At 35.8% G+C, this 6000-nt stretch overlaps 1 pseudogene; it reads right to left on the bottom strand.

Annotated features, from left to right (window-relative positions):
* The window catches only part of LOC132491608 (WD repeat domain phosphoinositide-interacting protein 3-like), a 101275-nt pseudogene extending 96962 nt beyond the window's left edge, over window positions 1-4313 (bottom strand).
* Window positions 4314-6000: the final 1687 nt, after the last annotated feature.

Below are 6000 nucleotides of genomic sequence, written 5' to 3' on the forward strand. Positions count from 1 at the left end.
CATCGGCAGGCGGACTCTCAACCACTGCGCCACCAGGGAGGCCCCCAGGTGATTCTTATATGCTGCCATGTTTGAGAGTCTTTCCCACTCCAGTCATGTTTTAACACAGTAATACTTTTAAAACTTCATCTCTTTAATCAGTAAGCGTTTATACATTAAAACAGCTTTACTACTCATTTAACAACACTAAAAAGCTATACAAAGAGATGCTAAAAAACACTTCCTATGTTATTTCTTGCAATGGCATGCAGACATACAATGATCTCAAAATTAAAAATTTAAATTACAAAAATTTAAATACGTATAGACATACACATTTTGTGTCAAAAATGTATAAATAAAATCTTTTATATAATAAAATCTTCATCTAAAAACTCAATCCACATACTTCCCATATACATTTATAATTAATAAATAAAAGTTGCATCATAAGACACAGAGGATTCCAAATGAAATGTGAAAGCTGCTCTTCTCCAACCGATTTATCTTCCCAAAGGTAATAACTATTAGTATTTACTTTTATCTTCTAGAAAAATGTTAATACCACATAGATAGATTCGTTTTTATTTCCACAGACCAGAATTACACTATACATTGTGCTTTTTATATTGTTTTTTTCCTCTAGTATATATTAGAAATCCTTCCTTTTCAGTATATACCTTATTCTTTTCAATAACATGTTTTTCAGTTCTCTGTTGATTGAGGTTCTGTTTGTATCCAGATCTTTTGGATGTCTTTTTATTTCTCTGTTTGTAGTTATTGATTATTTTTCTATATCACAACATTAAATGAATATTCCTATACATATATCTTGGCACAATTGGGTGAGGGTATCTAGGAGGTATACTTTAGGTGGTATGATTCCCACAACAGAAGGTATGGGCAGTTTTAATTTATATGTGTGTTACCAAGTTGATACTAATGAGGTCCATGTCTATCCTCTCAGCACCAGTACATGCTTCGGCATAATTTTGTCCTCACTAGCTCAAAATATTATCAAACCTTGTAATTTTTGTCAACATGATATATAAAAATTGAGATTCCATAGTTGTTTTAATGTATTGCATTTCTTTTTATATGAAAAGGTCAAACATCTTTTCATATGTTTATTGGTGCCTTCTGTTCTTGTCGACTATACCCTTTTCTGACTTTTATGTTTGACCCAGATGGATTAATTTCAGAAATCAGAAGCTTATGAGCATTCTTCTTTTCCTTTGCTGATGTATTAGAAAAGAATACTAGAGAAAAGAATGAGGGCAGAGAAAGGGGCCAATAGCAGGCACCATGCCAACTTATACAGAAGCATATAGAGTATTTCATGGTTCGCAGAGGTAGAACATTCAGATCTCTGATAACTGGTTGATTACCAGCAGAGTCCGAAGCAGAAGCTAGAGAAAGTCTGCAAGGGAAGAGAGGAGGGTTATGAGGCTTGCCAAATCCAGCTCTATTGTCTTTGAGACAAGGATTCTGCATTAGTTCCTACACCACACTAGGTATGAAATAGCCTTCCACCAATGGGTCATCCTGCCTGAGAAAATGGCAAGCACGCCTAAGAGAAAACCCAAGGATGGAAAAGGCCTAGTTAGAGATTGAGATTCCCAAGACAAAGCCAGAGAAAAATTACTAGTGCCAAAATTCGCTGTCATAGGTCTAGATTGGGAATTTCATTCACCTTTTAGCAATGGTTGGCAAATCTTCATCTCTAATAGCCTGCCCAAAGGGAAGAGACAGGGTGACTCTACTAAAAATATTTCTATCCCATGCCACATCCCAAATGGATTATTGGATATTAGTAAGGATCTTTTCAAAGAATTTTGAGAACTTACTAAAGAAAAAGTAAGCAGAAGTACCAGTTTAAACCTAATCATCCTTTCTTGAAAGTATATACGCCTGTTGTACAGTAGAAACAAACACAACATTGTAAAGCATTTATACTCCAATAAAGATGTGGGGGAAAAAGTATATATGCCCAAAGAAGTAATTATAAAGATTTAAAAAAAACGCACAAGGAGGTTGACTTAATAAAGCCACAGTCACTGAAAAGGCAGAGAGATTCCAAGTATAACATTTCCCATTCTAAATGTATTTTCTAGCCCAGTTCCTACTGTAAGTAAATCTAAATTCCATGAGAGAGCAATAAATAAAAGCTGAAAGAGCTATTTTATAAAAATCCCTGTAAATGATTAGGGCACATGTTACACTTCATTATGGACTTGAAAATGTACTTTTATGAAAGCTTTTGCTTCTGAAGGGGGAACATCCTCTCTTACTTTGTTGTTGTTGTTGTTGTTTGCTTTTTGAGTTTTTTTTGTTTTGTTTTGTTTTGGTTTTTTTTGCTCAGAGTACCCAAAGCTGTTTTGTCACCCTGACTTCGCCACAGTAGTAGAATTCCCCAAGAAAAGACCAGCAGTGCAGAAGGCTTGAGGCAGTAATTACAGTGCCCCTCCAGAAGAGGTGGCACATTGTGGAAGTGAGCTCATAGCCAGAAGAAATAGACAAAAAGTTAGGTGGTACCCAACATTATTATGGCACCAGAGGGGACATAGCTCACCTGTGAGTACTGGAGGGTGAGAGAAAGCAAACTAGCCTGGCTTAGGGGGCAGAGGCAGGACCGTTGGAGTCCAGGCAGGCAAGGGAACAAGGAAAATGACAGATGCCATGTGACAGCAGGCCAGACTTGGCAATAAGCACATCTGATACATATGTCCAGGAGGTTACAGAAATGATGATGGAACAAAGGGAAGGTTGGATTCTGCACTAGCAGGTGAAGCATGAACCAGTAAAATAAAACCTATTTCTTATTACCATATTGCCAGGGTGTACTAAAGAAATACATATACATGTATATATTTATGTGTAACCAGAATGTTTAACAATATTTTTAAAAATATGGCTCATATGATAAAATACCATGCAGTCATTTTGAATAAGTTTTTAGATAAATATTTAAAGAGCTTAGGATAAAGTTAAACTGTAAGGAGGAAAAGAAGAATATTAAATGTCTATATAGTGTGGTTCAAATATTTATTAAAGAAATATACAGAGATATAAAAAATACAAAAATATTAATGCTACTATTTTATCTAGCAGAATTTTGTTTGCTATTGTGTTTGTTAGCATTCTAAAACAATAAATATAATGACACTAAAAGACTAAATGTAAAAAGCTGGGCAGACAAGTGTAAACAGTGCTATGATTAGTATTCTCACCTAATTCTCATAACTTTTTATGTATTAGTCTCATAATTACTTTATGTAAAATGATAAAAAGTTAAAGCAAAAAACATCTGCAATGACTGTGCAATAGGTACTTTTAAAACAGACTTTAATATTATTCAGAAAACTGTTAATGAAACTTATCTCTGGATGGAAGTGTTACAGGTAATTTTTTAAAATAGTGTTTTTCTCATTTTCTTTCTTCCTCTTTTTTCTCCTCCTCCTCCTCTTTCTTCTCTTCCCCTTCCTTCCCTCTTCTTCTTACAATTAATCAGAAAAGTAAATGTTATTAGTTCCTTTAAATGTATCTACACTTTTACTTCATGAATATGTTTCTGCCTGGTGTCTTTTTGTGCCATTGTGGAAAGCAAAAATTCCATATATATATATATATATATATATATATTTTTTTTTTTTTTTTTTTTTTTTTGCGGTACGCGGGCCTCTCACTGTTGTGGCCTCTCCTGCTGCGGAGCACAGGCTCTGGACGCACAGGCTCAGCGGCCATGGCTCACGGGCCCAGCCGCTCTGCGGCATGTGGGATCTTCCCGGACCAGGGCACGAACCCGCGTCCCCTGCATCGGCAGGAGGACTCTCAACCACTGCACCACCAGGGAAGCCCTAAAAAAAGACCATATTTTTTTTAAGCAAATTTGAGTCTCATCCATACCATGAAGTGTCCCAGGTGACTACTCTTCCCTCCATCTCACACAACACTCCTGAAAAGATCTGGCATGTAGAACATGATTTGTTGTGTCCTACTTTGACCCTACAATATAAGCCCTATGAACAGAGTCCTTCACTCAATCTCCTCAGTTCATGGAATATAGTAGCTGCTTAATATTAATTGAGCAATTAATATTTTTGAATGCTCACCACACGTCCTCTCTTGATTCCATTATAATAAGTGATGATTTCCGAATTCCTTTCACCAGCCCAGACTCATTCCCTGAGCTTCAGCACCACCTGTACAACAGCCTGTCCAGTACCTGCATTTGGATGTCCCATGGTCCCCTCAAATCCACATGGCTGAACGGAGCTCATGATCCTCCCCGAACACCTGTCTCTCTCCACTACTTGAGTTGATGGTGTTGCCATTCATCCACTTACCACCCCAGACTCTCTCTTTTCACTTTACCTCCATCCATGAGCAAACCCTGCTGATTTGGACTATTAAATATACCTGAGTCAATTACATCTCAATAAAACTGGAAAAAAAAATTTTAATTAAACAAAAATATTGTTGAGTGCTCGACAGATGCTGTTGACCCTTGGTTAACCACCTTAACACCAGAATATTTAAAATATTGATTAAGAGAAAACCTATATATCTTTCTCCTATTGATCTAAATTTAGTATTTTTAAAACACTTACCAGGTCATTTTCCAATTAAGAAAATATTAAGAAGACAATAAACTATCAAATTCCACAGTTCTTGCCACCCCCATACCTCAGAGGACAGGGCAGTGTTTCTGGATTCCAAGAGCATCAAGTCCACTTTAGTTTTCTCTCCAAATCCCACATTTTATGGGGAATGGGTATTTTATTAAAACATTCAGCAGTGAAGTATTTCTGCAGATCAAGTGTTGATTTTGCATGCATTTATTTACTCACAATCAACTCATATTAAGTCTGCAAGTCCTGTTTATTGTCTTCTTAATATCTTTCATATCCATTCCCATCTCTATCACTGTCATTTGCCCAGATTACCGTAATATTTTCTCAGACCTCAACTGCATTACTGCACATTTAAGCTCCTTCATAATTTGATCAGAATGGCAGAAGGGGCTTTCAACTATGCAAATCTGGTCTCTTCACTTTGGTTTTTAAAAATCCTTCAGTAGTTCTTTGTTTACAGGATAAAATTTAAATTTCTAATTTTACTGAACAAGACTGTCATAATCTGCTCCTTTCCATTATTTGCACTTCTTCCACAGCTATTACTCTGTGTATTCTTAATTACTATATTTAATTGGTACTAATTAAGTATATCCACAAGTATACTAAAAAGTGATATATTAAGTACTTGTGGCTACCCCAGCTGTTTCATGACCTTTTTACCAGATCAATTCTGAATGAAATATACTCTTATAGACAACTCCAAGTTATCTTAGCTATGTAATCATTTTTCAAGATTTGGCTTAATTTGCTCTGAGAAATTCCCCTCTTCAACTTGGGTTAAAGCTCTCACTCCCTACTGCCATCCTCTGTCTGTGCATATCTATCTTCATGCCCTCTATTGTATTTTCCTGGTTGCTTGTGTGCCTCTAAAACTAGAATATGAGTAAATTAAAGATAACTTGATTCATCCTTTTATTGCCAACAGGAATTACATTGGATTATACTTAGCAGGGTCATCAAAAGGCATTTATTGAATGAAAGCACACATAACCAACATCAACTCTTCGAACAAACCTCACTGCTAAATGTTCTAATAAAATTTTCCACTTTCCATGAGTGCATATGATAGGAGAGAAAACCAAAGGAAACCACTGACCAAACAAAAAGACAACCTACTGAATGGAAGAAATATGTGCAAATGATATGACTGATAAGGGGTTAATATCCAACATATATAAACAGCCCATTTAACTCAACATCAAAAAAACAAACAACCCAATTAAAAAATGGGAAGAAGACCTGAGTAGACATTTTTCCAAAGAAGACATACAGATGGACAACAAACACATGAAAAGATGCACAACATTGTTAATCATCAGAGAAATGAAAATTAAAACCACAATGAGATATCACCTCACACTTGTTGGAATGGCTATCATCAAAA

This window comes from Mesoplodon densirostris, chromosome 6 (genome assembly GCF_025265405.1).
Source record: "Mesoplodon densirostris isolate mMesDen1 chromosome 6, mMesDen1 primary haplotype, whole genome shotgun sequence".
In the NCBI taxonomy this organism is placed as follows: domain Eukaryota; kingdom Metazoa; phylum Chordata; class Mammalia; order Artiodactyla; family Ziphiidae; genus Mesoplodon; species Mesoplodon densirostris.